This window comes from Cryptomeria japonica, chromosome 2, assembly GCF_030272615.1.
Source record: "Cryptomeria japonica chromosome 2, Sugi_1.0, whole genome shotgun sequence".
In the NCBI taxonomy this organism is placed as follows: domain Eukaryota; kingdom Viridiplantae; phylum Streptophyta; class Pinopsida; order Cupressales; family Cupressaceae; genus Cryptomeria; species Cryptomeria japonica.
The window spans coordinates 204,065,898-204,085,981 of NC_081406.1; the positions used below are offsets into that span (position 1 = coordinate 204,065,898).

Consider the following 20,084-nt stretch of genomic DNA (forward strand, 5'->3'; position numbering starts at 1 on the left):
TATAAATAAATGTAACAATCTTGTGTGAGGCATATAAAGTGAGTGGATAATGTATTGACCTTTCAGAAGTAGAGAAGAAGTGTGAAGAAGAAAGTGAAAGTTGTTATGTGCTTAACCGGAACTATAACCAGGCATTAAGGATGCTATTTTCTAGTTAATTACTTCTGGATGTGATCCAAATTTATTTGTAAGGTAGTTAATTTGTTACTACTTATCAAATTGCCATTAGTTTCATATCCAAAGTCATACTATATTCTAGTCGGTTAGTATTATCGAATCATGCAGTTGGTACACACAGAGAAGTCGATATGAACAGTCTAGTCGGTTACTGAAGAAAGCAGTCACAGAACATAGTATTCACCGAGCTGTTTACTGAGTAAAGTTTTATGGCTACCGAGTGGTAAAGTTAACTCACCGAGTTGATATTCACCGAGTGAAACATTTTACCAGATACATTGAACCTAGACATGCACATGAAAACGTGTTACAAGATCGAGGCACATCTAACTATTTTTGCATTGGAAATTGCACTATGAGATTGTGTATGATTACAAGGCCAATCTAACCTATGAGATATTTTGTTTAGTTATTCATTCGAAGAATCTTTTTGTAAGATCGAAGCAATGAATCAGATCACCACTGTAAGAGATCTATATATACAACATGATTCTAGGGTTAGAAGAACAAGACACATAATATGGTAAGAGATGCAATGAGATAACAGTGTGTATACATGAAGGAAGACTGTTACAGAGACACAGAGAGGTCACCGAGAAGGTTATCAGTGAACAATTGAAGAATAGAGTAAACAGAAGGGTTTACCAAGTTTCATTATGGGTTACCGAGGTATGCTACAAGCTAGGTAATCTTATTCAGAGCACATAGAATCTGCTGTAACATTTCAGATGTAAAGTTGCAGATATTTGTAATGATTATATTGTAATATTTTGAAGTTGTAAGAGAAACCTTTAACAGGGTAAAAGACTCTAACCAAGTCTATAAACTGTAAATCCTTTAACCAAGTGCTACACTTATATAGTGTTGTAAAAATCCTTTAGTAAGGTAGATCTAACTGATCTTAATACTCCTAACAGGGTAAGCTATCAGAAATAGCTAAATGTAGCTCTAATCGGGCATTCTTTATTATTGTAGTAGTGAAGTTGTGGGTGCCATCCCCACCGCAGTTTTTCTCTCTAACCAAGAGTTTCTGCGTGACCAAAATATATGTGTTATGGAGTGAATCATGTATGATTGTTATCTGTTGATTATAGTTTTATTTTATGTTACTGCATTATTTTGTTTATGCATAATAGTAAGGTTATTACAAAGGAAAAGTTTTGGAGTACTGATTCACCCCTCCCCTCTCAGTACATTAGCTTTCTATATTGGGCCTAACAATTGGTATCAGAGCCTGAATCTTGGAAAAGGGTTTAACCACCTGAAGAGAAAGATCTTAGCAATGGAAGGCTACAAAAAATCTCGGAGGATTGTGCATCTTCAAGAAGAGATGGATAATGCAAATCAAGTGATTGCAGACATGCAGAGGCAAATGCAAAAATCTCTAAAAGTAAAGAGAAGATTATCTGATGACTTGCAGGATTCTCGAGAGCTAGTAGAACAAATTGAGACATCATCTGAGAACAGTATATCTGAAGAAACTGAAGAAATGATTGGAATGTTGAAAGAAAAGAACAAAGCATTGGCTGATCAACTAAAAGCAATGAAAAGAGAACATGAACATTTCAGTACACAAATGACTAAAAATCTAGATGCATTAAGGAGAGCTGAGGATAAAGCAAGAGATCTACAAAGAGAGAAACAACAACTTGAAGCTCTAGTATCTGATAAGGATGATGAAATCATGAGGTTAACTGGTATTCAACAAAATATGACAGATCAACTAGGTTATGCTCATCATGAAGCAATTATGAAGAATGATGAAAATCAATCATTGAAACTTGAAGTATCAAGGTTGACTGGTGAACTTGAAACAGAAAAGAAATCCAAAGAATCATTGGAGAAAAGTTATGAAGCATCAAAGATGTTGGATGAGCAACCGAATACAAGAAGACTCTACAAAGATGGAAGACTTGGTTACAAAGGAAAAGACTCTACCGAGAAAGGAATTCATGCTACCAAGAGAGGAGAATCATCAAAACAAACTGGAAAAAGGAATAACATCAAAAGGAAGAAGCCTATTTGCTACTACTGTGGAAATCAAGGTCATACTGCCAACATATGCCATATCAGAAAAGGTAAGCAACCAAATATCTCTAAGTCCAATGGATATTGTTATAATTGCAATAAATATGGTCACATACCTAATCAATGTAGGGTTTTGTAAAAATTGCAATAGATATGGACATAGTATCGAGAAGTGCTGGTTTAAGCAAAAGAACTGCATGAAGTATCCACACCGAGCAAACACTGGAGGTTACCGAACTCACATAGATTCTTACCGACAATATGCAGTAGTACCATGGGATTACAATACAAGGATATGGTGCAAATGTTGTGGAAGATATGGACATATAAGTGCCAACTGTTTTATAAGGTTTGGAATGAACAACCGGAGATCATGGAGAAATCTCGGTATGGCATGTTTTCATTGTCACAAAGCTGGACATTTAGCTGAAGATTGCAGAGATCAACCGAGAAGAGACACTGAGGAGATAAAAGAAAAATTCAAGATGATTTGGAAAAAGAAAGAAATTATACCTGATGAAGAAAGCACCTTACCTACCGAGTTAGGTGCACCTATTTCAAATTAGTCAAGAAAAGGTATGAAGGGACTGCATTCTTTAAAAGTTAAATCATAACAGTTCCTATTTTATTATGAACAAAATTCAAAATCTACATAGTTAAGATGCAATTAGTCAGTTTACATACTATACAGGAAACCTGTCAAGTCGGTGTATACAGGAAACCTGTCAAGTCGGTTAACAAAGCAAAGTTGAATACTCAGTGAAAACAGAAAATGAAGTAAATCAGTAAAAGGTGAACCGAGTGCATTTAATACCATGACCTAACTTGCACGGAGCTCGATAAGGTATTTTTGAGTACTTAAAAGTGTTTTCGCGGTCATTTTTATTCACCCAAGTTTTCGAGAAGCAGAGCAAAGGGAACCAAAGCAACCAAATTTCAGTCAAAGCAAATTTTCAAGGTATTTACATCAATCTATTCACACTGTTTAGTTGGTTTCTGATCTAGTCAAATTGCTAGTATCTACCGAGTGTAAAGAGTAAGCTACTTGTAAACCCTAAGGATAACTTGTCGAATTTTTACTCGAGATCTACCATGGCACCCAAGATCCAAGACCCTGTATTTGTCCAAAATGTGGAGAAGCCATCTCTGAAGTATTCCCTAACTCCTAAAGTCGCCTCTAAACCGGATGATAAAACTGCATTTTCACTCATCCCGGATCGAGTCTTATTGGTAGAAGATGTCAGATTCTTTACCAAGTGCCATGTTGAGGAACTCGGTCATGTAGAGATTAGTGACACATATGATGAACTGTGCACTGACGACAAACTAGATAGTAAATTTGAACATATCAGAATCAAGGGATTAACTGAAGCCCTAGTCTATCCTCGTGTGTTCAAACCCCAATGGGTTAAGTTTGTATTGAGCAGAGTACATGACGATTTCATGTGGCTACAAGAGAAACCATTCAAGATCATGAAGGAAGTCATTCACCTGATCACCGGATATCCCATCTACGATCATGCTCGTGCACAAAAAATGATATCACAAAAGGAGCTAATAAGTCTAACTGGAGTAGAATCTGATTATCGAGGATTGAAATTGAATAATGTCACTGATGCTGAATTGAAATTTGCAATCAGAGTTATTGGTTACTGTTTCTTCCAATCTGCAAGGGAAATCAATGTACCATGTGCTGCAGTGGACCTGGCCTACAAAATAGTAAAGAAGGGAATGAAAGTAGACTTGTGTGAAGTACTGCTAAAGAACTTATTTGAGAACCTGAACACAATAAGGAAGCCAAAGAAGAACAACTTGGCAAACACACTCAAGTTCAGTTCACTACTTGTCTATATGTTTTTCTATTTTGAAAAGTTCTTTCCCTCAGTCGGTAAAGTAGTATGGGAGCTACATCGACCTATCACCCATCAGATCAATGATTACATCAAGAAGTTAGGAGATAACTTTAATGATGTCATGGATGATTACTTTAGCAAATTCCAAGAGAAAATGCACAATAGGTACAGGATCCCACCACAGCTGGTTGAAAAATACAAGGACACTATTTGTTTTGAAGTCGACACTGATTACTGCTATATAAATGTTGTTGAACCGAGGATTCAGTCGTTGCAACCAATGGGTTATGAAATTGATCATGACATCACACAGCAACAAATTGATGCCTACCTATCATTGCCAAGGCATGCAACTAAACTAAGGTATGGAACCTATGAAGAGGTAAAGGAGAAAGTAAAAATGAGCATTGTAGTTCCTAAGGCTACAAGGAAAGCAACAAAGATGATAAAATCTTTATCTGAGAAATTCAGAGAAGAATCCTCATCTACACCTGTCAAAGGCAATCTTGCCATTACCGAGGAAGAATCAAAAGCACACGAGGCTACAATAACATTGAGCACAGAGTTGCCAAAGGGAAAATTTCTAAAAAGAAAGAAATAGGACATTTCAAAGGCCCTACCGACTCCACCAACAAAGAGACCCAACACTAGAGCATCAGCTGCATCACTGAGCAAGAAACAAAAGACTGTTGTCGCTCCTAAGGTAACAAAGACTTACAAGAAATCTACTCGGAGACTCATTTTGCCAAAAGAGTCGAGTGATACAGAGTCTGATGATGCTAACAAATTCCAGATTGTGAAGAGCAAAAAGGCAAACATTCACAGTGTTGAAAACTTTTGTGCCAATCTTAAGGAATACGGTGGGTTTGCAGGATTCAGATATGTTAAGTATGAGTCTAGGAACAATGATGAGAAATGGCAGATTGAAGAAGTTGTCATATGTACACTTCTGAAGTTTCAGTTAGCACCATTGGAACTAGCAAAGTCACTTTCGAGTGAACTCTACTCACATATTGATAACAGATGGAAATATGCAATGGATTCAGAGAGACAAATAAGAGAAAGAAGTCTTGTCCACTTATTTTCTGACATGTCCGTAGCTGAAATCAAGGAGCATTTGTTCACATACAATTCAAAATTTCTTGTGAAATAGAGAGCCTTAAAATTGATGAATGAGCTATATATTGATGTGGAGAATGAGACTAAGGCCAAGTGGCAAGAGATCTTCAAACAAAAGAATGTCGGTGAACAATCTCAAATTGAAATTGTTGATGTCACCGAGCAAGATCCAGATGTCACCGAGCAAGGTCCAGACCCAGTTGACACAATACAAATTGATAAAGATGTAATGGATGAAGCCGCACTGGAGCAGGAAATGATTGAAGGCACCACTTATGCAAAACTTGTGTCTAGTGAATCAGTCTTAGAACAAGTTTAACCTTATCCACCGATGAAGCCACTAGTCCCAACCGAAGCTCCCAAGGACACCGAACAAGTTACCGAAGGTAACAAATTTGAAGTTGCAGAAGATACAAGTAACAAGTCTGAAGCTGCAGCAGACACAACAAAAGATCAATCGTCTCAAGCATAGACAAGCACATCAAATATTACAGCAGAGACCCCTAGCACCGAGCCATCCAAAGACACTGCAACTGCTACAGGAATAGTGCAAAGTGTTGCATCTACCGAGCAACCTACCAAGGGACAACACGCCTCACAAGCACTTGTCTTAGTGCCACAGATCAAAGGAAAAGAGAAGAAGGTGAGAAAACATGGTTTTAAATTTGATTTATCTAAACCGATCATGTTGGCCAATGTCGACATTTCCAAATTAAAAGGGCAAGCACTCACTGAATTCGGTGAACTATGCAAAGCAAAGGCCGAATAGGAGAAGCAATTGGCCATACAGAAAAAGAACAAGGTACTTCAAAAGGTTAGGACACTGCTCACATAAATGCTACCATTAGCAATAGTGTCAACTGATGCAGCCATCCATATTCAGTTGGATGAACTCCTTAATCAGATTGAAACATCCGGATTTGATGCATCCGAATACCTAAGCAAGCTCAAGGATAAAGAGCTCACAGCAAAAATGATAGAGGAAGTCCAAAAATCAATTGTTGTTGGCAAGGTAAAACTTGTCAAATTCATTGCTGAGTTGACCCCTCAACTCAAGCACATTCTTTATTTATTCCAGAAATTGTGTACATTTTCTTTATTTATTAAAGACATCAAAAATAAAACTGATGCAATTGAGAAAGAGATCACCGATCTCTCCTCCAAGTTGACCATTGAGCCTAATTCAGTTCAGACTTTTTACAAAAAGCTACAACAACTCATGGCTCAACAGTTAGAACTGAGGAATGAAGAGCATAAAATTAGGATGGATATAATGACCCTTCAAACATTATTCCTTCCTCATCTCTCATCAGTCCAAGAGCAGCTTAACCGAGCTACAAGCTTATCAACTACCCAAGAGGGAAGCACTCTTGATGGCTTGATATCACTCTTATCTGATATTCAAGCACATAACTCATTAATGGAAAGTCTCAAGGACTCACTCTCAGTCGCCCTCACTGACGCCCAGACCAAGTATAAGACTATTTTTGATCAGTTACCGCCTCCGGATGCAAATTAAGTTTTTAATGTTTGTCAAAAAGGGGGAGTAATATTATGTTACTACACAGAGGAAAGCCCAGTAAAGGGGGAGTAATTATACACTTGGAGAATAGTACAGTTTTGATAACACAATTTTGAGTATTGTATACAAGGGGAGTCTACCGAGCAAAATATGCAGAATATACAAAGCACACAAGTACAGTACAGAACCAAACCGAACATGCAAAATTCAGAGTTATGTACAGGATAATGATAAGGGGAGTATATCTACATATACTATTGACTATTGTACATATTATCAAGTATAGTCATTTTGTCAAGTATATATTTTTTTTAGTTATGACTTTGTAAGTAGTTTTTGTCAAGTAGTTTTTGTCAAACATCTCAACTAATGTCAAAAGGGGAGATTGTTACTACTTATCAAATTGCCATTAGTTTCATATCCAAAGTCATACTATATTCTAGTCGGTTAGTATTATCGAATCATGCAGTCAGTACACACAAAGAAGTCGGTATGAACAATCTAGTCGGTTACTGAAGAAAGCAGTCACAGAACATAGTATTCACCGAGTTGTTTACGGAGTAAAGTTTCATGTCTACCGAGTGGTAAAGTTAACTCATCGAGTTGATATTCACCGAGTGAAACGTTTTACCAGATACATTGAACTTGGACATGCACATGAAAACGTGTTACAAGATCGAGGCACATCTAACCGTTTTTGCATTGGAAATTGCACTATGAGATTGTGTATGATTACAAGGCCAATCTAACCTATGAGATATTTTGTTTAGTTATTCATTCGAAGAATCTTTTTGTAAGATCGAAGCAATGAATCAGATCACCACTGTAAGAGATCTATATATACAGCATGATTCTAGGGTTAGAAGAACAAGACACATAATATGGTAAGAGATGCAATGAGATAGCAGTGTGTATACATGAAGGAAGATTGTTATAGAGACATAGAGAGGTCACCAAGAAGGTTATCAGTGAACAATCAAAGAACAGAGTAAATAGAAGGGTTTATAGAGTTTCATTATGGGTTACCAAGGTATGCTACAAGCTAGGTAATCTTATTCAGAGCACATAGAATCTGCTTTAACATTTCAGATGTAAAGTTGTAGATATTTGTAATGATTATATTGTAATATTTTGAAGTTGTAAGAGAAACCTTTAATAGGGTAAAAGACTCTAACCAAGTCTATAAACTATAAATCCTTTAACCAGGTGCTACACTTATATAGTGTTGTAAAAATCCTTTAGTAAGGTAGATCTAACTGATCTTAATACTCCTAACAAGGTAAGCTATCAGAAATAGCTAAATGTAGCTCTAACCGAGCATTCTTTATTATTGCAGTAGTGAAGTTGTGGGTGCCATCCCCACCACAGTTTTTCTCTCTAACCAAGAGTTTCTATGTGACCAAAATATATATGTTATGGAGTGAATCATGTATGATTGTTATCTGTTGATTATAGTTTTATTTTTATGCATAACAGTAAGGCTATTACAAAGGAAAAGTTTTGGAGTACTGATTCACCCCTCCCCTCTCAGTACATTAGCTTTCTATATTGGGCCTAACAGTTGTTATGTGCTTAACCGGAACTATAACCAAGCATTAAGGATGCTATTTTCTAGTTAATTACTTCTGGATGTGATCCAAATTTATTTGTAAGGTAGTGAGCCTTCCTTAGGTTGTAGCCCTTGTTGTTTTTGAGCAGTGAGCTCTAGGTAGTGTGCCTGAATGCATGCGCATTTCCCATTCTAATACTTCTAACAAAGTATAACTATTTTGTGGGGTCATCTCCACTATGATTTTTCCTCTTAGTATTATGTGTGTTTCTAATGTGTTGTTGATTCATGCTTTCATGTTTGATTATCAGATCTAAGATTAAGTTCAATTTGTGTAGGTTTTTGGAGACAATTGATTCACCTCCCCCCCCCCCCCCCCCCTCTCAGTTGTCTGCCCTATTTCATCAGTGGTACCTACAATGTGAGCAAAATATTTAGCTCATCAAATCTCTTGAACACTTGCAATTGTCAAGTATTGTTTCTCTTAATAATAAATGATTGAAATATCTTCATTGGCAACACCACAATAAATATTTTTAAAATAAAAGAGTAATAAGGTAAAAAATATCTTTAAATTTTTTTAAAGAATCATGAAAATATTAATTTTAAACTTCAAGTAAACCATACTGAAGGAATTTTTTATCTTGTATAAAGGATAAAAGGGAATTTTGGAAGGGACCACACCTTATACAAATTTACAATACCCAATTAGAAACATCTAAAACAAGGTTAAAATAAAGTTGAAATTAATTAGACCCATAAGACCAAATGACTTAAGACACATTGGAAGTCCATCACCTAACCTACCTACAAAGGTTGCTCAAACAAGCCTATATAGACCATAAAACCTCCTTAACAAACCTTTCATCTCCTTTCTGGAAGTAGAAATATAGACCAGGTTTTGGAGGACACTTCCACATTTTTTATACAAATGTCAAGGAACTAGGTTTGACCTTATGATAAAAACTAGAGGTTAGGCTAACCCATCAAAAGAAACTGTCATCCATAAAAAATGCGCCACTACTACAAGCCCATAAAGATTATCTAGCAAATACAAATTAAAATTAATTAGATGATGTGTTGAATGACAAAGAGAAGCTACCACATGAGAGACAAGATTGACATCATTAGAGGGAAGATTCAAAGAAAGATAAGAACCATCATCATTAGAGGTGTCAAAAGAAAAATAATGTGGGAGAACATCTTACCACAAAGAAAAAATTACTAGCCTTACATCTAGGATGGAGGTAATCTAACACTATGATAAGTAGCAAAACATATATTAAAATTTAGGAATGGTAGTCATCAAAGTCAAGGAGCTAAACCCAAAGGTGATCGTATACCTACAAGATACTATCCATTGGTGGAGCCTTGGAGATGTCCAAATCCACTAATACATGAGCATAAGCCATATGAGTAAACACCATAATAGTTGGATATGTTAGAATAAATTACACTAAAATATTAATGATAGCAATAAAATAATATTTTAACCAAAATTAAACTAAGAGGTTGGGAATTGAACCCATAATGGATGGATAATGATAGGATCGAATGCTACATTCAAGGAAGGAAATTAAAGCTTCACATAAGAGAGTTCTCGACCCAAATCTAAATCCCCTTCAAGCACACCATACCTATCATCAAATATTTTCAAAACAATAAGAAAGAATCCTCTAATGTTGGGGTAAATCTCAACATCGCTAGAGATGATAAGATGCCAATTTTTGGAAATTCATTCACATATTTTAGGGTAGTTTATCTATAGATAGTTGATACATTAGATCAAACTATGAGTAGCAAAATAATCCTCACACTCAAGAAATTTCATACCAAAAAGTAACACTATAGAAGATAAAGTGTAGGGAAAAGGCGTGAGCTTCCCAAATAAGGGAGGATGACCATGAGCATCCATAATAGGATTATTAGAGTGGTCAACTATAACTATAAAAGAGAATGTATAATTAAAATCATTGGTAGGAAAACAAATCATAATAGGGGAGCCACCATGACATAATGGGAGATAAACACGGAACCACACCCCGAAATAAAATTTGATGGAATAGAGATTTCACATTTTTACAACAACAAAAAAAAATCTAGAAGTACAAAGAGGAGACCCCTTGCTACAACCACGGATAAAAGATGATAAATTAAAATGGATCCTTGAAAATACCAATAAGAGAGGTCATACAAGGGAAAGAAATACCACTAAATGTAGTCCATGACACTTTTATAACCTCAAATAAAAGCATACCAAAGGGAATGTCCACTAAAATGACACCAAATGAAGCACAACAACCAACATGACAATTAACACAACCATCATGCAATGTGGAAAAACCAAAGGGAAGACTATAAAAATCAATGGGGGAAGAGAAAGGAAGTCTCTAGGAGGTTCAAGTGTCAAATTGTTAGAGCTAAGTGAAAGGGAAAATTTTCAAACCAAATAGCAAGAAATTATTGTATCTTCTTTTGGATAGATTTAGTTTATAATATCTCACTCTATTTATCTTGATATGATATGATTTTCCTTCAATGTGAATAAAAGAAAGAACGCTATTTGATATTGACTTGATAATTGATGTGAGAAGAAATAAATAGAATTTTCATGACCATTAATTTCCATGTTCTCCAATTGAAGATTCTCATTATTAATTTTTTATATTTCAATTGAATATTCTCAATGTGTAGTGATTTCTCTTCAATACTCACTTCTTGAATAATGGTACATTTTTAATAGTTAATTCGTATGGCATTTGTAATGGCTTCCTTAACTTTAGTGTTCTACAATTATTATTCATTCTCTGACACTAAACCTTGGGTGGAAGCATAAAGCCTTATCCAACTCGTGGGTGATTTCATAAAAATGAGCTTTAGAAGGTGTGATTTATTAAACACCTTAAAATGAAGATTATTGTTCAAATGAAGGACCTTCATTCAAATGAACAACGATTGCTACATGTGAAGAAACTTTGAATGAAGGTTGTGCATTTAATTATAGGTGACATTTGATATAAAGTGAAGTGAATTTGAATTGGGGGTCATTTTTTAGTACTTTAATGGCTAAAATATCACTTATAGGCCCATTATTTGTTTTATTCTTTACCTTCAAATATAACTATGTTTTATGGCTTAGACAACAAGAGCCAATGATATTTTAAGCAATTGAGGAAGATATTGTAGCAAATGTCTTCATTCGAAGTCATTTTTATATCTATATTTAATAGGCATAGCCTTTTTTACAACACGACTTGATTGAGATTTGTTATTATATTTTTATGTTTATTGTGTGCTATTGTATCTTCTTTAGTGTAATGTTTCTCTACTTTTTGTTATATGTGTCTTATATAAGCTCTTTAAAAGATAAGAAAATAGATTTAAAAAAATCCCAAAACCTTAGAAAAGAAAAAAGTCTCTTCTACAAACCCTAGAAAAGAAAATATAAAAAAGATTTGCAATGTTTATTAATTTTGGAGTTTATCATGTAAACCTAGAAAATAAAATGAGTAAAAAACTTTATTTAAAACATTTGATACCAATCTCAAAATATTAGTTTCCATATAGTTGAGGACTTATTCACATTTAATTATGTACTATCAAATATAATTGATTTACAAAATGTATTTCTAGGCAACTCTAAGAAATTTACTTAACAAATTTATAGGTCTAAGTTATATAGATCAAATTTAGATATTGCGACTATGTATTTGAGTATTTATTTATATAGGACATTAAAATATACTTTGATAAATTACATACTTCAATATACTAATATACAGATTATTTAGTTGGGGAAAGAGAGTGAAGGAGCAACAAGTATGAACGTAGGAGTGATGAGCAAGAGTGAAATGGAGTAGGAGTGATGAGAAAGAGCGAAATGGAGTAGGAATGAATGTAGAAAAAGAGCAAGAGAGTAGGATAGAAAGAGTGAATGGATCTAAGGAGTAGGATAAGTCAAACACGGCATGAGGGGATTTTGGAGTACATGTTCTAGAGAAAAAACATGATTATGATCAACATATGCAACATGCTTCCAAATGTCTTAAGTCATTTCAATCCTCTCATAAAATTTAGTGATGGTATTTGGTAATCTTGGCTCACTTGGGATTGGGGATGGTGCTCCATCTACTTCATCTCCTCCTTAAAGGATGCAAGATGTTTTGAGTTCTAAGACCTATAGGTAGTGTAAAAATACTTCTAACCTTGCACATTCTTGTCACATATTTTGCAAGTCAATTATTTTGAAATCTTCTCCTACGGCTCATCCCAAGCTAGTGGTTCTTCTATAAAATAGAGCCTTCTTGCAATTCTATTGGGAAAGGCTTCCCCCACTCTCTGATGTAGTATTTCATATCACCAATTTTCAATCTTGGGGACATGGCAATATGCTTCAAAGATGATCTAGTTGATTTCCACTTACTAGATAATTGTGTTAAGACTATATGTGACAATGTTGAAAGTAGAAATCTAGTTTTCATACTTGTCAGGAAGCATCCATCTATGAGTAATTTTTTAATCTTGGAATAAATTGAATTGTTGCAATTTGAAGCCCCCATTTTGTGAAGCCTTTAGATCATAGTTTCTTCCTATCCCTTTTTTAGTACTTTGTGATTGTAGGTTCATTCTTGATATTAGACCTTAGTATTTTGGGAACTTGAAGATGTTTATGACTAAGTGCACCCATTTCTTTGATACAACCAAAGGGATCATCTCTATTTTCATTTCTAGTCTCACTTGTATAAAGTACCATTAGTGATGATAGATCTTGGTTTCATTCAATCTTTGATCAATAGCATGGGAGAATTCATGAAAATGGATTCAAATCAAGATTTTTTTTTAAGATATCTAAGGGTATGTGCATTGGTTGATATCTCAAAACACATCTCTCACATAATTAGAATCCACTATTCTTAAGTACTTGGATCCAGTATTTAAATTTTGAGGGCCTTTTAAAATGATGTTTCAGGTGTAGTCTATTTGTTAATAGAATTACAACATTGAAAACTAAAGCTAACCCTACTTTTATGTTTATAAAATTAATTAAATGGGTTCAAAAAGATGGAAGTCTTGGTAAGGCTTTCATTTGGTATGATCATGGTAGATTTATGGCTCAACCTCCTCCCTTCTCTTTTCATGATGGATTTAATAAGAATGGCTCACCTCCTCCTTGAGGTATTTTTCCCTTCCATCACCTCAATACCCTACAAAATTAAAAATTTAGAAGACTCTATTAGCTATTAACATGGATTGTTATAACCTAAAGAAGTTGCAAAAAATCTCTAGCCATGATTGAGGAAGAGGTCATAATGGATGTTGATGAGCCAGAAACCATCAATGTTTGGACTATTTCTTAGATGGCTAGGTTGATTTCTAAATCAAATTTTTATTCTTCCAATAAAAGGCCTGTCAATAAATTAGAAGCGAAAAAATTTAATATTGAAGCTTTGGAGTTAGTTCAAGAGGGCTCTCAATGGATAATGGATGCTTTGGTTACAAGTTGTGAGAGGAAACAAAACAAGAAAGGTCATTAGCTTCAAGGAAAAATCCTTTGTGTTCTTTCTAGGTTTGTACAATGATGTCTCTTTCTTATCTTCTTATCTCTCCTCTCTTTGGGGTTCATTTTTTGCCTTATTTAAATTATTATTTTCTATCTTTGATCTTTGGTCTTTGCTCCCTATTTTCACAAGTGTGAAGTTTCTTTTTCTTTTATGCATATATAAATTCAAGCAATTATACACAGATTCATATTTAAGCAATGAATATTGATATATGTGTAGCTTCAAAAGTTTCTTTTGTTCTTTATTATCCTATAATACAGAATTTTGGTCTTACCAAATATTTAGCTAAATATTTAGCTACAAGTGAAATTTTTATTAAAAAAATATCAAGTTTTCTACAATCAAATCCAAGTCATAGAAGTTTACTTTACTTGTAAACTTCTACTTCCCAAATTACTTTCTTTTACTAGCTAAATGTTAATAATTTCTATGAACTGATTATCCTTAAAAGAAAACATCAACTAAGATAATTTTAGATGAGGTAAGATCCATGCCTATAAAACTTACACTTCTCTTTATTTAAGTATCCCATGACAGTAAATAAAATTTACAATTTTTGGTCCAATAACACTAAAATGTTTCATATACCTTAAATTAATATATAAAAGGTGTCAATAAACTCTCCTTAATAAAATGTGTGAATTAATGATCATTGTATGAAGAGGGCTAGCTAAATTTCTAGACCAAGGTTGCTAAGGAAAATTCGATGTCATAAAAGATTTCAAAAATGTTTAAATTATTTTTAAAAATTAAAAATAAAAATAACTATTTATAGAAAAAAAATTATAGATAAATATATTGATAAAAAAATATATTAATAATATTATACAAATTACTTAAAAAAATATAAATATAAATTAATTATTAGAAGAACTTAAGACTGTATCTAATAATACCATTTTACATAAAAATATATCTTTTGATCTTTTAACTAATTTTTTCAAATCCCTAGACTATATTTGAAGTAAAAATAAAAGTCAAAGACTATCCTGCTAGTGCTACCTTTGAAGTAATAATAAAATTCTGCTTAATGACTGATGTTTCACTCACATATGCTTATTTCTTTTGGGGCTGATCATTATATTACAGTTGTTGAGTATTATGCCTTTGGCGTTGATCTTAGTATTACGGTTGTTCGTTTTCCTTTGGAACTGATTATTGTATTGCTGTTGTGTCTCTGTCTTTAGAACTTATAATTGTGCAACTACTGCGTTTTTCTCTTTCCATACACAAATCCTTTATGAACTGATATTCCTTTTACTGTAATTGACTCTATTCAATATAAAAAAAAAAAAACGCCCTCAACAGAACCGCCTCCCAGTCTCTTTCAATATTAAGGTAAGTTCTTTGTTTACCAATTATGTCTCTCACAGTGTGAAAAGTACTCAGGAATTGAGGGTTAGTCGACAATTGATTTGATAGCTTAGTCAATATTGAAGGCGAATAAAACCCATCTCCACATAACTAGATTGTACAACGTTGTCTCACCTTACACGACACGGACTGTCACCTTTAGCTCATTCTTAATCATTTGAAAACCCACGAACCTCCATAATAATCTCTTTTATTGCAGTGGTGAAAACCAGTAATCGTTTGCCAAGGAAGAACAGCTTGAAAAGTAAATTAAATAAACTTAAAAATAACGGCAAAAAGAAGACATTCCACTAGCGGACGAGAATAAATCTAGTTTTTTATTATCGAGATTCCACAGTAATCACTAATCAGATGTCCATCATGACTACAATAATATGTGTACTTATTCTTGCGAATCATGACATCAGACATCAGACATGTTCCCCTGTATCTGATTGACAATACCACGTGTTCCCAATTTCAAACTTCATTTCAGGCATTCTTCACGATTTCCAGCTTCGTCCGTGCTTTACGTAGCTTTAGCATGATGACCGTATTACTCTATTTACATCCATTGATCACACAGAAATTTGCCAAAAAATACTACTAATATTTTAAGACTATGCCTGTAACTGGATTTTGGCTGGCTAGGGATTATTTTAAACCAATCCTAAAATATTTATCAAATATAAGGTTTTTTTAATAGTTTCTTGATTTCGACTTCACAAACGGACGCTGTAAATAATTTTTTTCCAAGATTTGCATCTGTAAGTGAAAGTTTTGGCTGGCTGTAGATTATTTTAAAGCAATCCGAAAATATTTATCATATACAAGGTTGTTTTTATAGTTTCTTGATCTCGAGTTCACAAATAGACGATTTAAATATTTTTTTGAAGATTGCATATGTAAGTGAAAATTTTGGCTGGCTATGGATTATTTTAAAGTAATCCGAAAATATTTATCAAATATGAGGGTTTATTTATCTCGAGATCTCGAACAGACGCCGCAATTAAAAATTTAAAGCCAGATCGGTTATAAGAGACCAAATTACAGGGCGATTATCTTTTGCAAAGCATGCATCACTACACATCTGCTTATTTAATGTCTCAGTTTACTCCTGTGAAGCCATCCACATGCCACTACACCTATGTACTTTAAAGCTCTGTACATTCTACAATCCGACTGGTCACTGGTACAGTTGAATTGAATGATAGTAATACTCAGTACTTGCTCTCAAAGGTATTGTACGAAATTAGTTTTAACTGCAGACAGTTAAAGGAAAAGTGAATCCTGTCAAAGAACCTATTTCCATTCTGAAAATGCACAAATGCAGAGGTATTTATTTCAAAATCTCAAAGATTTAGCTAAAATATGTCCGATCGGAGCAAAAGAGAACTTAACAAACAGAAGCTGTAGATAACTTTTTTCCAAGATTGCATCTGTAAGTGAAAAATTTGGCTGGCTATAGATTATTTTAAAGTAATCCGAAAATATTTATCAAATATGAGGGTTTGTTTATAGTTTATTTATCTCGAGATTCCGAACAGACGCCGCAATTAAAAATTTAAGGCCAGATCGGTTTTAAAATTTAGCTTCTACATCAAATTACAGGGCGATTATCTTTTGCAAAGCATGCTTCATTACACATCAGCGTATTTAATGTCTAAGTATTCTATTTCGGATTCATTTTACTCCTCTGAAGCCCTGCAATTGCCTACACCTATGCACTGTAAAGCTCTGTAGATTCTTCAATCCGATTGGTCACCGGTACAGTCAAATTGAATGATAGTAAAATATTCAGTACTTACTCTCAAAAATATTGTACAAAATTAGTTTTAATTGCAGGCAGTTAAAGAAAAAGTGAATCCTGTCAAAGAAAATATTTCCATTCCTATAGATGCAGAGGCATTTATTTCAAAATCGCAAAGATTTAGCTAAAATATATCCGATCGGAGCAAAAGAGAACTTAAAAACTGAACAAAACACCAGCAGATAAACTGAAGTAAGAGTTTTAAATGACAAGGAGCACACCTTTCGTTTTGATAGCAAAGATGCAGCCGGCCTCAAATATTGCCTGATGGAGTCTCTAGATGGACCAGATCTGTCCAAAGTCCAAACCTTTCTCGCCGTCGAAAGAGTAATCTGCAAAACGGAGATAAAATATGAAACGGCCGAAACTGCCCTTCCTCAGACAACACCTTCCTTGCATAAAAGCCTAATTATAATGAAATCAATCTGCAAAATACAGAAAGGTAAACCCTCCCTAGTCCCTACCTTTTCTCGTTTCTCTCCGTATCGAGATAACACCTCCCTCAGAGAATCCTCCAAACCCTGGCCTCAGGGATTAAAAATCAGGGCAAAATGGGTCCCATCCTTATATAGACAAAAAACAAGCCCCTCGAACACGACACTTCAGCTTAGCTTATTGCACTCCTACTGCGGTTTGAACCCAAGACCGTGGAATAAGATGACACCTGCTCAATGATTATTTGCTTTTACCGGAGGTGAGGGTTACCAATGCGCCGCCCACGGGTACGGCTGGCGAGCTCTGATCCACATAGTAACCGTTGACAAATGCTTGTTTGGTTACCGCAAGCTTAACTACAGTTAGACAGAGCAGGCAGGGAAAAATAGAATGGGAATTGGACCTCTTTTGTAAAGAACGCCCAAAATGACTTTTTAAAATCTTAGGAGCTTTATCGCTGAACTGTGTTTGTATTTTTTGGGGGAAATTTTAGCTTTTGCTTAACTACCTAAAATAAAAAAAGTTTTATGAATAATAATTATATATTGGTAATGGTGTTCTTAGTGAGGTGTTTTAGGATATTTATTTAGTCATTTGAAATCAGCAATGACATCTTAGGAATCAAGTAGTTAAAGAATAATCAAGAAATATTTAGAGTTTCATAGTAATAGTAGCAAAGCATTATATTAGTGTATGTTATTTTAAATTTATTGTATATTTATTTTGCAAATATTAAGAGAGACATCTATCTAATAAATGTTTTAGAACTCTTAAGACTTTGGTGTCATAATATTATCATTGAGTTTTGAACTTAGTTTTGTAATTAATTTATTTTATTTTTTATTTTAGTTGAATCTAGTGTTCATTATTCTAGTTCCAACTCATTTATATAGCTTGATTATGTTTTGCACATACTCCCTTCATTAAGTACATGTTTTGACAAATGAATGCCTCTAGTTCTTTTCAAGTAATAATTCTATTCAATCCTTGGATTCTCCTTAACAATACAAATAATTTTGTTCTTCAATTCCAAGATCATTTTAGTGATCCACGCAACTCAATGTTGGAGTTGCCAAAAAGATGGTATTGGTGAAGCCTTTTTTTGGCTTCTAGTTCCTCAATGTTGTTTGCGGCCCCCTTTTTGGATGCTTGCATTAACTTGAATAGTCGGTTCTTCCAAAAATCCTTCAATGTCAAAGTAAACAAGTTTGGAAGCTTTCATATTGTGTGTTTCCTACTCATGTAGGATGCACGTCTTCTTTTTTATTAGCTTTCATAACCTTTGGTGACTTAGTGGAAAAATATTCCCTAAAGACTTTTATTGTCAATTCTAACAATGTAAATGGTTTTCTTGTAACATTGCAATCACGATGTGTGCCACTTCTTTTATCACTTCCCCCTTTGAGGACTTTCCAAACCCTTTGTAGTATTGAAACCCTTTGGATTGCACCAAACTGTTGGCATTGTGTTGTCATTGATGTCAACCGGTATATGATGACTACCAGTATAAGAGATGTATGTGCAACACTGTCATGGATGCATACATGATGATATGTTTTTTATATCACCTTGTGTTGCATAACACCGGTAAGGTAAAGGAGAGAATGTTGACCTTTGGTGTCATCGGTACACAAGTTAGTGTTTGACTTGTGTGGATGAAATGGACATGTTACCGGTATAGTCTATCACCAGTAAGGAAAGGATGTCAACTGGTAAGTGATGTGTTGACAGTGAGTGGTTTGCCAACCGACAAGCTAATGACCAATGTACAAGCTGGATGAGCGATATGTTGGGTTGTTGATTGTGATGAAGAGGCGAAATGTTATCTAAATCACTTCAACACTGGAGGAGAAGGATGTGCAGGTCACTAGTATGTTGTGTGGATGCAAAACAATAGGACTCCCACAGGATAAAGATGCAGTCACTATGTGACGAGATGACTGATAGTGAATGTGCCCCAATTGGATCACATGTGCCTATTTGGAGATATGTTGCACAAACAGGGTAGCCACATGAGTGCATTGCAGGATGCAGATGACAAGGATCCACTACCACCGGTAAGTGGAGCTTATCTCCTATTATGCAAAGTGTGCATCATAGTTCTGTGAGATAAGATAAAAGAGTTAAAAGCAGGTGTTTGAAGGCTCACACTAGATCTATCAGTGAAACAAAAGGATGCCTCACTTGTGCATGAAATCAAATATATGCACTGGACCGACAGAGAAGGCATGTTGAGTTGCTAGGACAGATGAAGAGTGATGGGTTTATCACCTTGACAAACTGGTTGAGATGTGGTTTGGGTTGATGAAGAAGAAGGCAAGGCTGAGCAGTTGCAAATAGAGGACATTGTCAGATTGAGGTTAAAGTCTGTTGAAGGTTGATGACATGGTATCATCAAGGTGCTTACCGATACGTATGTCCACCGGTAATATGGATAAGGCGCAGATGCAAAAGACTCCCATCTGAAGAAGATGTGCATAAGGTACTTTAGCAAGAGTGCTGATCGGTTGAGTGTTCTACCAGAAGAGAAGAAAGGTGCAAGGCTGATGATAGACCGGTTAAGTGTTTAACCGACAGGGTTAAAGAATCGATAGAAGAACCCGGTAATGGAGTTGGTCAGTGATCTTGTCTGGACCGATATAACCGATCTAGCAAACATGGATGCTGACAAAGTAGC

General features: G+C 34.7%; 1 protein-coding gene across 2 annotated transcripts in view; it reads right to left on the reverse strand.

Annotated features, from left to right (window-relative positions):
• Positions 1-17,578, reverse strand: part of LOC131034124 (uncharacterized) — a 144,898-nt gene extending 127,320 nt beyond the window's left edge. The window contains exons 1-2 of one of the 2 annotated variants that reach the window (XM_057965519.2): positions 17,437-17,578; positions 17,194-17,304 (exon numbers count right to left, since the gene is read on the reverse strand). The gene's annotated coding sequence lies outside the window, so the exon portion shown is untranslated. The remainder of the gene's footprint in view (positions 1-17,193; positions 17,305-17,436) is intronic. The other variant, XM_057965520.2, reaches the window with a different exon arrangement.
• Positions 17,579-20,084: the final 2,506 nt, after the last annotated feature.